Below are 16702 nucleotides of genomic sequence, written 5' to 3' on the forward strand. Positions count from 1 at the left end.
TGATTCTTATTCATTTCTTGATGTTAGAATTCTCAGGACAGTCGAGCTATTGCCCTTGAGTCTTTTATATGATTGGCTAGTATATGATGTATAAAAGTTCCTATTCTTAAATAATTCTATGATGAGTGGTGTCCTTGACTTTCATAAGCTATCTCGTATTGATTTGATATATGTCTACGATCCCTGAGACTTTCCTTAATGTAGTTCTTAATGACATTTAGAGATAACTTAATATGGCTATTATCCTGATACTCGAGAGCTGAATAGTCTACTTATCTATTGAGTCTTAAAAGATGATTTATATGTATATGGTTACTCATTACTCTGCTCGTACATAGTGTTGTTACATCTTTCACCGAGTCCCGGGCCGGGTATGTTATCGTGCACAGTGCCACTGCATTATTCACCGAGTCCCTTACTAAAGGGCCGGGTACGGTATATGATGATATAATGATATGATGATATGATGATGTGATATATGATTATGGCACCGAGTCCCATGATGGGCCCGGTACGGTATACGTGTACACGACTTTATTCACCGAGTCCCTCACTAGAGGGCCGGGTACGGTATATGTATATGATGATATGATAGTATGCTGCCATGATGACATGATTTTATCCACCGAGTCCTATAATGGGTCGGGTACGGTATATGATAATGATATGCATGATTATGTTTCATAAGGCACAGGTACAGTGACTTCTTGATTATCATACTTACCTCCTGGAACCTCTATTTTAGTTATGATCTTTCTTATAATATTCTATGCTTTATATACTCAGTACATATCTCGTACTGACCCCCTTTCTTCGGGGGGGGGGGGGGGGGGGCTACGTTTCATGCCCGCAGGTACAGACGCTCGTTTTGGTGATCCGCCAGCTTAGGATATCTATTCAGCTATCTTGGAGTGCTCCTTTGTCCCGGAGCCTAGCTTTTGGTACAGATCCTTTTGTTGCTTATATGTGTTTATCCAAGGGTACGGTGGGGCCCTGTCCCGTCATATGATACTGCTGTCACTCTTAGAGGTCTGTAGACATATGTGTGGGTTGTATATAGCTACTGTTCAGTCGTGTCTGTATGACTTATGTTTTGGGACGTTCCCATTCGTAGTGGCAGCCTTGTCGGCTTGCGTATATATATGTTTTGGGATGTTGTGTGTAGTGGCAGCCTTGTCAGCTTTCGTAGATATATATATATATATATATATATGTTCTGGAAGCTGTATATTATGGTAGCCTTGTTGGCTCGTGTGTAGCTGGGACGTTCCCCTATATCATGACAGCCTTGCCGGCTTATGTGCGATATTATCTGTTGAAAGTTGTAACCCCTTAGGGGACAGGTGGCTATGATATGCATATGTGCGACAGTTTTAAGACGACGTCTTGTCTTTTTATATATATAAGTTCTTTATTATGCTAGCTATGGATGATCATAGTTAACAGGTGTATACGAGTGTCCAGCTCGGGCACTAGTCACGGCCTACGGGGTTGGGTCGTGACATATGGTACGAGTACTATTATGGGATATGGGTAATGATGTATGTACACGAATACGTATTAGCAGCGAAAGTCCCTATGAAAGACAAGTAAGGGCATATGATGATCATATTGCCATCTCCCACCTTATGCTATCTCTTATGTTGCTATTTATGCTTCTATCTTGATGTTGATCATGCTTTACATACTCAGTACATTCTTCGTACAGACGTCCTTTTGTTTGTGGACGCTGCGTCATGCCCGCAGGTTCGCAGGGAAACAGACTTGATCCATAGTTGTTTTCTCAGAGATTACGTAGCAGAGCTCCATTTCATTCGGAACCGTAGCTTTTGGGTACTTATTCTTTTGTGTATATAATTATGGGCATAGCGGGTGTCACGACCCAGCCCCGTGGGCCGCGACTGGTGTCCTTCTGGGACACCCCAAACGAACTCACACCCAGACCATCGTAATCAGACTCGTCCGAACTCAACGTACGTTATTCGAACCCATCATCGTAATCAGACATCTACCGAACACTTATCCTAAGCAGTCGCCCGTACAGATCAGACAAATCACAAATCGGGAAGGAGGCGGAATGTACATCGCCAAATTTCACACACACACATCAGAAGGGTGGCGGAATGCACATCGCCCCCAAATACATACACATACATACAAACTTAGAGGCCGACTTGGCCATAGCAGCGTACGGGCCGCTTAAGATCGCAAAACAGACTCACATGCAAACACACCGGACCCACGACCCACAAATCTGACTACAAGCCTCTAGACAAAACAGAACATAAGAACATAGGACGGGACAGGGCCCCGCCGTACCCACTCATCCAAATATACAGAATACAAACACAACAAAAGATATGTACCAAAAGTAGGCTCCGGATCAAGGGGAGATTTCCAACACAGCAGAATGAGTAGCCTAAACTGGAGGACCACCCAAACGAGCTTCTGTACCTGCGGGCATGAAACACAGCCCCCGAAGAAACGGGGGTCAGTACGGGAGAAGTACTGAGTATGTAAAGCAGAAGGTACAGAAATCACAAACATAGCTGGAGTCAGAAAGAACAAACACACCAACATCACAAACAAAGCAAACCTGTGCGGGAGGCGAACGTACAAATGCAAATCAAATCATGTATAGGGTTTAGGAACGTGGTCACCCCCCGACGCTGGTGCCACAACACATCATAACTCCAGAAGTTTTCAAATCTCCGTACAGTCTCCAGACACATCATATCACACACACATCACATCATCAGAACATATCAAATGCCATATCACATCATAACTCCATAAACGGTAACCGGCCCTATGGCGAGGCCTCGGAAATCGTAACACATCATAACTCCCGAATATATTATAGCGCGCACGATCACAAAGTCGGCCCGGGTACCGACGAACGAAGTCATAGCAGACAGCACGAACAGAGTAGTGCCGAAACCATATGCATATTAAAAATAATTTGTCGGACTCAACATATCGTTTACATATAGATAGATACTGACGCCAGAAGGCTCGGAGTAGGAATCGAATTGATAAAAGTAGGCATATAAAGGTTACGAAGTTCCAAACTGTCAAATTCGTAAGAAAACTGTTCATAAGTCATTTTTTCCGGAATTCTCACATCATCCCAAAGTACAGAACATGCATTAATGGCATAGGAAGTTTCAAACACATCCTTGAGTCATAAACAGAAGATTGCGAATCATAACAGACACAAGCGAATCAAACAAACCGAATAAGGGGAGCCTCGGGGCTCGCGGGCCCAGCTCGGGTCAAATTGAGGCGGCGGACACAAATCACAGGCTTTCGGCTCCATAGAGCCATCTACGAAAGTTTCGAAGAGTTTCGGACACAACAGCACAAGTTATGGAGGGGCGAACATTCTTTTAACCAAATGCGACAAAAAGGGTTCAATCGCGCTGAATGAATAGTGCTCGAACTTGAACTTCGATTTCCAAGAGTAGGATTATTCCCGAGGGGTCGATCTTAACCTAGTATGTCTAGGACATGCCAAAAGAATGATAGGTAGGCTTTACATACCTGGTTGGCGCCTTACGCTCCTCAAATCGAAATTCCCGTTTCGTCCAGAAACTGCAAATGGTCACCTTTACCAGTTACTATTCATGAGAATTAGCATTTTAGTCTTTGGGCTAAATTTGGCTACCGAAATTTCGGCAGCACTTCCCCTATAAATCTAACACCCCCGAGACTTAGCTCGGCTCAAAATACAACAACAACAACAACCCAAACATCATTAAACCATACAAACCACAACCATATTACATTAACTTCAAAATTTCACTTTAATACATAAGTTGGCAAATTCTTGATTCAACTTCAAAATTCCAAATTTATTTTCACATTAGTCCATTCATTCACTCATTCTCAATTATTCAAACACACTACATACAAGTCCCAAATCACATACAAACATCCCCAAAGTTCACTACTTTCCAATTTTTATTCAAAACACCAAAAGTTACGACGAACGTTCTAACTTACGTCGTTTCATTCCAAACTCATTATCATCAACCATAAATCATATATATACTATGATATACATAAATATACCGGAGGCATACACTTTCCGATAACGTCCGAAATTATTTTCTAACACCAAGTCAATTCTTTAATCAATCCTTGACAACATAATGATCACAACAACACCTTATTCAAACTAAACAAGCTCAAATTCTTATGCCTTGCACCACATGGAACTCACGGCCAAACACACCCCTTTTACACACACACCATGCACAAACACAACACCATTCCAAAATCTTCATGCTAATTCAATCACTAACACATATATCTCCATTTCATAACATAAAAACATTGAAATCTTACCTCTTTCTTTAAATTCCGATTCGCCGCAAACGTCGTCCTCTCGTCACACTAGTTGTATCACCACGAAGAGCACCTCGAACCCATCAATTATTCTAAAGAGGCTAAGTGATTAGATTAGGAACAAAGCCAAGGAAATTTTTTTTTTCTCCTTAAATGGGTTCTCGGCCGAGAGCCAAATATTGGTGCCCCTTTTTTTTTTTTTTTTTTTTTGTTTTGATTGGGTTTACTTGATAATGCCAATACTTCTTGATATATATCCACTTTAGAGAGTCATGTGCATAGCACATGACATTAGAAAAATGGGCTTGGGCCAACCAAGTGGCCGGCCACCCCCCAAAGACTTGGGCCTAGATTTGTCATTCAATCTTCTTGGCCCAAAAGCATTAAAGTCTCGGTTTGTAATTCTCGAAACTAATTTCTAAAATTCCAAATTTACCCTCGGCCTTCCCCGAGGTCTTGACATCAATGATTTCATAATCAACATGAGCATAGCAACTTGAATCAAATTATTTCCTCAACACACACAAGTCTTATTTATTTCTTGATTTCCCGTTATACGAAAATACAGGACATAACATTCTCCCCCCCTTAAGAACATTCGTCCTCGAATGTTGAATCGAACTCATGGGTGTCGTACCACTCCGGGAGGGTTCTCTTGATAGTTGTCCTTTATTGTTTTCTCCGATATGTCCTCTTTACCAATACTAGGGTAGATTTTTCACATCACTGACTCAAATACCTTCATAATACATTTTCTCATACTCTACGTAATCACCGAACTCTGCACTATATTCTTGTAAGGGACGGACGCTTTCCAGACATCATCGTCAATATCATCTTCTTTTCACACTTCTTAGTTTCCTTACCACATCGTCGTAATCTCACTTTTCTTCATATCAGACACTTCATGCCAAACGGATTCAGAACCAAAACCGGAAAGATTCATAATCGGAGGCAGACATACTCAACTATGGCGGACGGATTCGTAGTCGAAGTCAGAGGTACGGAAGTATATCAGACAGATTGAAATGTGTCAAACAAATCTGGGCTCGGAGTTAGACGTACAAAGGCGTATCGGACGAATTTGTAAGCAGAATCAACACACGAAGATACACCAGACAGATTCACAATTGAAGTCAAACGTATGGACTCATATCGAACGGATCCGAAATCAGAATCAAATATACAGGATTGTTTCATACAAAGTTGTGACCAGTCAAACCAAAGTGTATCAAACACACACGCGGTCAAAATCAAACGCATCGAAGCATATCAGACGGATTTATATCCAGATTCAGACCCACAGAGGTGCGCCAGACAGGAACGGATTCAGAATCAAATGCACAAAAGGTTCATCGGACGGGAACATAGTCGAACTCCGAAATATAGAGGCGTACTAGGCAGAGCCTTATCAGACTCGGAAGTGCAAAAACGCTACAGATAGGATGTCAATTTAGGATCAAATCATTCCTATTAAGGCTTCAATAATTCATGATAATTCCCTTTATTTGCAAACTCACTCACCAAGTCGTCACACAATTTACCTTGCGTCTTACGTACCAACTCCTTCAAAGATTCCAATTACTCACACTGCTTATCTTTTATTTATCACAACATCAGTTTCCGGGGCTCGGCTCTCAACCCACCTGGCACTGAATGAAAATCATACACACACATACACATACACGTACACATACACACACTTATTCGGACCTTACTGGAGAAAATCTCTGGCTGTTATTCAAGTTCATTCAACTTCCCAAGCAGTGTTATACCCTTTTTCTTTTTGCCCGTTTAGTCCGCCTCGTTTCGCGCGACTCCCGAAAGGGCACTAGTTATTCCTCACACATTCTATTTACCTTTTGGTTACCTCAAATTCCCATCTACATTAATCATACTTACACTTATGAAAAACTTTGCATTACTTCCCAGGGGGTCACCCATCCCAGAATTGCTCTGGCTTGAGCACGCTTAACCCCGAAACTTTCACGCATTTTGATGTGTTAGGGCTGATATAATTCCATCAATTGCCCTGCACGACCTCTGTCACGCAATTTTAGGCCAAACGGGGTCTTAGCAAATCTTTCGGAAATTTTTCGTAGCGGGTCCCACTCTCGGCTAAGCCGTACCATTACCTTGTCGCCTTTCTGAATTTCCAACATTCACTTTCATACACATATACATATGATCACAACTAACCCACGAATTTAAGCCTCCAAATAGTCGATGTGATCCGATAGAAATGCCACCGTAAGGTGTTCTCTAGCCACCGACAGAAGAAAACTAAAGCCCGATAAGTATCGCGGGGCCTTTTGTACTTAGTCTACATATTTACTTCTATATTTCTGGAAAAATTTGGGCAGAGTTTCCTCTGTATTTCTTACTATCCGAAACCTGTACACCAGAAATACCAACCACGCCTCACAGGGCCAACACATATGTACACTCATACACATCATATCACGTCGTAACGCAGCCACACAGGGCTGATGACTTCAAATAGGAATTATAACATCGTCGACACTTACCACACGTGCCCAACTCAAACGGCATCGGAGGCATTTTCCTGTTTACCTTCATCCAGGATTTCCAAAATCACTCGGACGGTGGGGATATTTAGTCGCCCTTGCCTTGGGTCACCCGGTCTCTAATTCCTTTAAATTTCCGTCGTCTTCATAGGACAACGTTTTGCGAATATCATACACATATAGAAAATTCTAAAAACTCATACACTTATAAATAATCAATATCGGGTCTGACCTGGGGAGCCGCCGTGAGAGGTATGTCCACTATCATCCACGTCTGCCTGCTCCCTGCCTATCCGGTCTCCATTATCACCCGCATCTGAATCGGAGGGATACGGACGATCAGACAAATCCCGGCTCACTGACGACCCAGGCCAAGAACCGGAGAAATCCATAGCACTCTCCGAGGTGGCTGGGCTATCAGGGTTCTCCCTAACGATAAGAGCTGGCGCATATTTGAAAATCTCCTCCTGAGTCATCCCAGAAGAATGCTCCGATGGGCCTGCCTCATCACTATCCTCCTCCGCGGAGGTAAGAAGCTCCGGAGGGGTCATCGCCAGATCCTCTGAGATATCTGTGTCGTAGCCATCCTCCACGGGATCCTCCGCCCCAGGAATCGGGGACTCTGGAGGAGTCGTAGAGAGGTCCTCCGACGGATCCGTATCGTAGCTATCCTCCGGGGAATCCTCCGAAGGATCCGTCTCGATCGAGTAACTGGGGCCCTGCCTACTCGGCCCCGGTGACAGCCTGGGGGACTTCTTGGCACCCCCATCCTCATCGTCGGAAGCCGTCCTCTTCATCCTTCACCAACCTACAATCACCTGCACGGAGAGGGTCAGAAATAATTTCCCAAAATACTGACTCTAACACTCTTTTCGGAGCCTTGCTGTGAACACAACAATTCGTTGGGAGGAACCATCCTAACAGTATAGCTTTATCGCACGATCTAAGATTCCAAAGAAAGGGCAACACAACATCCTAGATGTCCTGTAGCTTCCTGTTTATAGATGTGGTGCACAACACATCGATAAACAAGACTCTACTAGACACGGCCTGTAGACATTCCGAGGACAAACCGCTCTGATACCACTTTTGTCACGACCCAGCCCCGTGGGCCACGACTGGTGTCCTTCTGGGACACCCCAAACGAACTCACACCCAGACCATCGTAATCAGACTCGTCCGAACTCAACGTACGTTATTCGAACCCATCATCGTAATCAGACATCTACCGAACACTTATCCTAAGCAGTCGCCCGTACAGATCAGACAAATCACAAATCGGGAAGGAGGCGGAATGTACATCGCCAAATTTCACACACACACATCAGAAGGGTGGCGGAATGCACATCGCCCCCAAATACATACACATACATACAAACTTAGAGGCCGACTTGGCCATAGCAGCGTACGGGCCGCTTAAGATCGCAAAACAGACTCACATGCAAACACACCGGACCCACGACCCACAAATCTGACTACAGGCCTCTAGACAAAACAGAACATAAGAACATAGGACGGGACAGGGCCCCGCCGTACCCACTCATCCAAATATACAGAATACAGACACAACAAAAGATATGTACCAAAAGTAGGCTCCGGATCAAGGGGAGCTTTCCAACACAGCAGAATGAGTAGCCTAAACTGGAGGACCACCCAAACGAGCTTCTGTACCTGCGGGCATGAAACACAGCCCCCGAAGAAACGGGGGTCAGTACGGGAGAAGTACTGAGTATGTAAAGCAGAAGGTACAGAAATCACAAACATAGCTGGAGTCAGAAAGAACAAACACACCAACATCACAAACAAAGCAAACCTGTGCGGGAGGCGAACGTACAAATGCAAATCAAATCATGTATAGGGTTTAGGAACGTGGTCACCCCCCGACGCTGGTGCCACAACACATCATAACTCCAGAAGTTTTCAAATCTCCGTACAGTCTCCAGACACATCATATCACACACACATCACATCATCAGAACATATCAAATGCCATATCACATCATAACTCCATAAACGGTAACCGGCCCTATGGCGAGGCCTCGGAAATCGTAACACATCATAACTCCCGAATATATTATAGCGCGCACGATCACAAAGTCGGCCCGGGTACCGACGAACGAAGTCATAGCAGACAGCACGAACAGAGTAGTGCCGAAACCATATGCATATTAAAAATAATTTGTCGGACTCAACATATCGTTTACATATAGATAGATACTGACGCCAGAAGGCTCGGAGTAGGAATCGAATTGATAAAAGTAGGCATATAAAGGTTACGAAGTTCCAAACTGTCAAATTCGTTAGAAAACTGTTCATAAGTCATTTTTTCCGGAATTCTCACATCATCCCAAAGTACAGAACATGCATTAATGGCATAGGAAGTTTCAAACACATCCTTGAGTCATAAACAGAAGATTGCGAATCATAACAGACACAAGCGAATCAAACAAACCGAATAAGGGGAGCCTCGGGGCTCGCGGGCCCACCTCGGGTCAAATTGAGGCGGCGGACACAAATCACAGGCTTTCGGCTCCATAGAGCCATCTACGAAAGTTTCGAAGAGTTTCGGACACAACAGCACAAGTTATGGAGGGGCGAACATTCTTTTAACCAAATGCGACAAAAAGGGTTCAATCGCGCTGAATGAATAGTGCTCGAACTTGAACTTCGATTTCCAAGAGTAGGATTATTCCCGAGGGGTCGATCTTAACCTAGTATGTCTAGGACATGCCAAAAGAATGATAGGTAGGCTTTACATACCTGGTTGGCGCCTTACGCTCCTCAAATCGAAATTCCCGTTTCGTCCAGAAACTGCAAATGGTCACCTTTACCAGTTACTATTCATGAGAATTAGCATTTTAGTCTTTGGGCTAAATTTGGCTACCGAAATTTCGGCAGCACTTCCCCTATAAATCTAACACCCCCGAGACTTAGCTCGGCTCAAAATACAACAACAACAACAACCCAAACATCATTAAACCATACAAACCACAACCATATTACATTAACTTCAAAATTTCACTTTAATACATAAGTTGGCAAATTCTTGATTCAACTTCAAAATTCCAAATTTATTTTCACATTAGTCCATTCATTCACTCATTCTCAATTATTCAAACACACTACATACAAGTTCCAAATCACATACAAACATCCCCAAAGTTCACTACTTTCCAATTTTTATTCAAAACACCAAAAGTTACGACGAACGTTCTAACTTACGTCGTTTCATTCCAAACTCATTATCATCAACCATAAATCATATATATACTATGATATACATAAATATACCGGAGGCATACACTTTCCGATAACGTCCGAAATTATTTTCTAACACCAACTCAATTCTTTAATCAATCCTTGACAACATAATGATCACAACAACACCTTATTCAAACTAAACAAGCTCAAATTCTTATGCCTTGCACCACATGGAACTCACGGCCAAACACACCCCTTTTACACACACACCATGCACAAACACAACGCCATTCCAAAATCTTCATGCTAATTCAATCACTAACACATATATCTCCATTTCATAACATAAAAACATTGAAATCTTACCTCTTTCTTTAAATTCCGATTCGCCGCAAACGTCGTCCTCTCGTCACACTAGTTGTATCACCACGAAGAGCACCTCGAACCCATCAATTATTCTAAAGAGGCTAAGTGATTAGATTAGGAACAAAGCCAAGGAAATTTTTTTTTCTCCTTAAATGGGTTCTCGGCCGAGAGCCAAATATTGGTGCCCCTTCTTCTTTTTTCTTTTTTGTTTTGATTGGGTTTACTTGATAATGCCAATACTTCTTGATATATATCCACTTTAGAGAGTCATGTGCATAGCACATGACATTAGAAAAATGGGCTTGGGCCAACCAAGTGGCCGGCCACCCCCCAAAGACTTGGGCCTAGATTTGTCATTCAATCTTCTTGGCCCAAAAGCATTAAAGTCTCGGTTTGTAATTCCCGAAACTAATTTCTAAAATTCCAAATTTACCCTCGGCCTTCCCCGAGGTCTTGACATCAATGATTTCATAATCAACATGAGCATAGCAACTTGAATCAAATTATTTCCTCAACACACACAAGTCTTATTTATTTCTTGATTTCCCGTTATACGAAAATACGGGACATAACAGCGGGGTCCTGTCCCGCTCATGTGATATGTTATACTCTCCTTAGAGGCCCGTAGTCACGTGTATATGGTTAGATATGTCGGGCCTTGTCGGCCTATATTTTGTATATCATTTTGATAGCCTTGTCGGCTCATCTACGTTGGTGTGGCATAAATGCCGATTATGATATAAAGGTAATGTTGTCCAACGGGACTAGTGTGATCGATGAATAGAAATGTATGTTACATTATGTGGCTCACCTAGATGTAAGTATAAAAGTGAGTTAAAGGGTGCCCGGGTGGGCTAGCACCGGGTGCTCGTCGCGGCCCCCTAGACGGGTCGTGACAGATTATCACCGTATTTCGACATTACTTCATTCATATACCCTATTCCGGGCACTACGGTTGAAATTCGACAAAGGCAACAAGGTCATAGTGAACCGAGCCAAAGTCGTTAATCCTACAAACGGGGACTTTTACTTCAAAATTTAGCTAAGGCTGAGATTCAGGTGTCCGAAAAATATCGGCCCTAAAAATGCCCATCGTGATTCGGAGATGTCCGAATTCACAAAGCATAAGATAAGTCCCACGGGCAAAAACTCCATAAAATTCCCGGACAAAATGTACCAGATGAAGAGAAAAACCGATATTTAGGCACACTCAGAAATAATGACCCCTTAAAACGGACCGACAATTCGGGCAGAAGTCATAGCGAACATTCAAACAAAGTAAAGAAAAATGCATGTTCTATTTATAGAAAAGATTTTACATCAGAGAATCCTTCAAAGGCAAAAAAATAAAAGGCTAAGTACAGGCCCTAATCTGAGAATCCTACAAAGGCAAAAAAATAAAAGGCTAAGTACAGACCCTAATCTATCCGAAATGGCTGGAGCCGGAGTGTTCAGACACTATCCACTCGGAGTCGTCAGAGTCAGCCCCGAGGGCACCCTTAGCCTCTTCCTCGACTATTTTAGCCTTGAGAATAAGGGCTGGAAGATCCGTAAAGCCATGCTCGGCTTGCTCAAGGGTGATCCTCCGAGACTTCCATTTTTCATACTCAGTAGCAATAGTAGCATGAGCCTCGGCGGCCTCCACGCTCTTCAGAGCTTCTTCCAAATCGGCCTCGGCCTGGGCTAACTTTGCCACCAGAACATCCCGAGCCTCTCCGAGGACATTTTGCATTTGGGTGGACGACTCAAACTCGGCCTTGAGAGTGTCATTAGCGTCAACCGTCTCTTCGAGCTCGATTTTTAGATCAGTACACATCTGGGCCCTCATCTGCGCTTTCTCCTCAAACACTCTCATACGCTCTTTATACCGGGCACTTTCAGATTCAAGCAGCCGATGCCTCTGGGCCATGCTCGTAGCTTTGGACTTGACAGAGTCCAGCTCCTTCTGGAGTTGAGAGATGGCGGTTTCGAGCTCACCAAGCTTTGAAGAAATACGAGTGTTATCTCGGCTAAGGCCGATCTTGTCCGCTTCGAGACTCCGGTTATATTCGGCCATCTCGGCCATCTTTCCCTTTAATTGACGATTTTTGACCTTTGTTGCGTCGAGCTTAGGTCGAAGGTTGGAAAGAGTAACTGCTTGGTTCAACTCGTCCTCCTTCACCCGCAGAAGGTGCAAAAATTTCTTCGTCTCTCGGCTTTGAGCATCCAGCTGGCCCTTGAGATCGTTCACCTCTTGCTGGGCACGGACGAAAGCCTCATTGACGAGCACCAAACTCTACAAATGAAGCAAGTTAAAAACTTGAACAGACGAGACTAAAATTCTCAGTGAAATTATGCAAGGATGGCTGACAAACTTACCCGGTTGCCCGCGTGCATACCCTCGTTAATGAGGCATTGGCAAGGGACCCCGTTCATCTTTCGCTTGTCCGAGTCCGAGACAAGAGGCCTCAAATAGCTCGCCACACCCACCGAGCGAGAAATAAAGATGCAATCCTCGGGAATGGTGATCGTAGCCGATCTTTTCCTCCTCGGTTCCACACTTGGGGCCGGAAAGGTGCGCACCAAGTTGTCCCTGGCACCAGACTCGGTGGTCCGACTAGCCGCCCTCGTGGCCCGAGGGATCGGGAGATGTTCGAATCCAGCAGCTTCGCCGGTAGCGGGAGGAGTGTCTGAGAACATGTCATCAAACTCATCCGGTCTTGAGGTCGGAGTTGGAGAGCTCAGAGGGACTTCAGCAGCTTCGGCAAAGGCAGGGATCTCCGAGGCTGCGGCGGTCTCGTAGTGGGGCAGCAGATCAACATCTGTGGGGGCTTCGGTCTCGGGGACCGGCTCAGTCCTTTGACCGGCTCTGGCAGCAGGTGCCTCCCCGGATCTTCTTGTCCTTTGCAGAGGGGTTTCTTCAGAAGAAGCGTCACCTGAAATATCAATGAATTCAATCGACCTTAAAGGAGCCGGGTAATCAATTTCTTCCCTACCTATGCGTAATGCCGGAGCTGAAGGTCTTTCCCCAGCTGAAGGAAGTGGTGACACGGTGATATCCTCCTCCAGAATGGGAGCCACGGAAGGGGCCTAACTGATCCTCCGAACGAGGAGCTTGGGCTCTGCTTCGTCCCTTAAAGTCCTGACGACGCTCCTCGCCCTTTTCCTCGGTTTCTGCCCTTTGTCCGGGGCCTTTTTCTCTTGGCGGCGGCAGCAAGGATACGAGAGGCACCCGCTGAATTGAACTCGGGTGCCGACGTTGCTGGTTCTGCTGCTGACTCCGGCCTTGGATCCATCGAGCCCTTAGGTAAACCTGAAAAGCTAAGGTGTTACAGAAGGGTAAAAGATGCAATGGATACAGATATAAGCCGAGTATTACCGTGGTTCTGATCGACCCATCGGCCACGTGACAGGTGTCCCCACGTCCGATCGTCGTGGGCATGTTGGCTGAGGAGAGCAGTAACCCATTCATTGAGATCCCGGATGACCGGAGGAATCCAAACCACGACTAAAATAAATAATAAGAGTAGTGAGAAGGTGGATGAACTGAAGTTCGACAAAACACACAAGCAACTATTAAAAGAGTTCAGACTTACGATTATTATTCCACCTTTCTGGAAAAGGCATGTAGTTATCCGGGATAATGTCCGAGGTCCGCACCCGGACATATCACACCAACCAACCCCTGTCTCTATCTTCGTCCATTTTTGAGAAAAATGGATTCCGGCTACGCTTCGCGAGTTTTATTACGCTACCCCGGAACAATCTCGGGGAATATAAGCGTATCAAGTGGGCCAGCATGAACTCGTTCCCGGTATTATTGGCCAACAGCCGGAGGCAGGCCACGACCCTCCAAACAATCAGACCAATCTGTGCGAAGGTTACGTTATAGGTCCGGCACATGTCTAAGATGACCGGATCGATCAGGGGGTCGAGCTTGAGAGTGAAAGGGTAAGTATAAACGTATAAGAAACCTTTCCGATGGTCAGTGACTGATTCTCTTGGCCCGGGGGCAAAAACTTGAACTGAATGGGTGTCCCACCCGCAATCAGCCCGGACTAAGTCGAGTTTTCCCTCGGTAACGGATGAGGGATATCGTCTCACATCAAACCCTCTATCAGATACCGGAGAAGGTTTTTCAACCTCAAAATCTTTGTTGAAATTAGGTTTGGCCGGTATAATGTCCGAGGCAGTGGGCTTGAAGGTGATTTTCTCCTTAGGTGGTGAAGTTGGCTTGGTTCCTTGAGACGAAACCGAGGGAATATCATGGGAAGTGGTTTTGGTGTTGGCAGACATTTGAAAATATGGAAAAGAGAGATTGGGTGATTTCAAAAAGGAAGATGAAAGGTGAAGGGGACAGTCAAAGAATTCAAAAATGATAAAGGACGAGAGGAAGAAGTAGCAACACACAAGAACGACCAGTGGAGAAGTTGGCAGAATCGTCCCCTTTTTTACGTACTACAAGCAATAAATCAACGAGCGATGTGAATTGGAAGATGGTAAGTGAGGCGAAGAAATGAAGAAATGAAGAACTGAAGCTGTAAGAAATGAAGGATTGAAGATGAGATTAAGGGGATCGTAAAATGAAAAAATGGAGCGTTGGAAGACGTTATATAGACATGGGTTGAGGCAGTTACAGTTCTCGGCCAACCGGGGAGTGCCACGTGTATCATTAATGAGGAATGACTTGAAGCGACGTGCGTTGCGGCGGTTGTCAGAGCGGACCGTCCGGGATGAGACATGTGGCCGATGGCAGAGGGCCGTGACGCAACTGTTCCCGCCAAAATGAAAAGATAACAACGGACAAATGGAGTCACCAGTTTCTTGATTCATCCACTTCCCGTTACTCCGATAAAACTTCGGTTCGGAAAGTGTGGGGACTATCTGTATACGGTAAAAATCGAATATATGTTAGGCCGGTGAGACCGGTGACCGAGAGAAGAAAGAGATCAACACGGGTACGGATATTTACTTTCTGGATCGGAGGAGTGCTTGAACCGAGGAAAGGGAAGAACATTGTTTGGTCTGATATTTCCCATAGCTGAGTTGATCATGGCCGTTTCTCCGTTTGATCATGACCGTTAGTTCGTTTGATCATGGCCCTTGGACCGGGAGATCCGTTACGCGATTGCCACGAGTCGATAACGTCCTGCCATGTTCAACTGCCAATCGTACGGGTGTCAGACCATACGGCCAACCTAACCCAACCTAATCCATTTCAGTGTTTTTTCTTTATTTTTTAGTTTCTCATGTTGTATGAAGCCCATGGGGAAATACTATAAATAGGGCTCATTGCCCTACTTTTGAGGAGTTGGCTTCCTCATATCATAACATTTTTGTACTACAAAATACATACAAATCTCTCTCAATATCGTATTTTGGTCCGAATTCGTTGTGTTCATCTCTTAAATTTGTTCAATCAAGTAATACTCATATATTAGTAGACACATAAATCTATAACGACTCTCTGGTCATTATTGCTCTCTTCATATCATATCTATACATATATTTTTCCATCAAATAGATTGAGGCTTAACCACATATCCTATATCTACTCACAAATTTAATTGATTATCCAAATTTGGGGTAAACAATGTTAAATTTCAATACAACCATTGACATAATCCTCCAGAATGCAAATGCCTTAGCTGAAAATGTTAGTGAAATTCACCCTTGGTATTTGCATGGACATAATTTTTGGGTTTTGGGATATGGAGAGGGAAAGTATATTCAAAAAGATGTTGAGAAATTTAACTTGAAGAATCCACCATTGAGAAATACTATTGTGATATTTCCTTATGGATGGATTGCACTAAGATTTAAGGCGGATAATCTAGGGGTATGGGCTTTTCATTGTCATATTGAGCCACATTTGCATATGGGCATGAGAGTTGTCTTTGCTGAAGATGTTCATCTTGTCAAGAATATACCTAATGAAGCTCTCACATGTGGTTTGACTGGGAAAATGTTTGTGAAAAACAAGCACAAATAATTGTAGTTAATATCAATGTTGTTTTTTCAAATGAATAATTATAGTGTTATTATTTTTGTTTCCCATCCGGTGTCCGGTACCCGCTTTGGAGCTCGACTATATCTGGATTTGCGTCGGGTAGGGTCCATTTCTGGGGAAGCGCTCCCTACCAGATTTTTTTTTATACACAGGGCTCGAACCCGAGACCCTGGTCAAGGGATGAGCAGCCTCATCCGCTATACCACTTTCTTTTTTTAAAAGATGGATTTTGTAATATTATCCCAGAGTAGAAGGTGAGAAGGTATGT

At 44.1% G+C, this 16702-nt stretch overlaps 1 pseudogene; it reads left to right on the forward strand.

The window, feature by feature from the left end:
- LOC132626388 (L-ascorbate oxidase-like) overlaps positions 1 to 16416 on the forward strand; it is a 76646-nt pseudogene extending 60230 nt beyond the window's left edge.
- The last annotated feature ends 286 nt before the right edge of the window (positions 16417 to 16702 follow it).

The sequence above is a fragment of the Lycium barbarum genome, chromosome 2 (genome assembly GCF_019175385.1).
Source record: "Lycium barbarum isolate Lr01 chromosome 2, ASM1917538v2, whole genome shotgun sequence".
Taxonomy (NCBI): Eukaryota; Viridiplantae; Streptophyta; class Magnoliopsida; order Solanales; family Solanaceae; genus Lycium; species Lycium barbarum.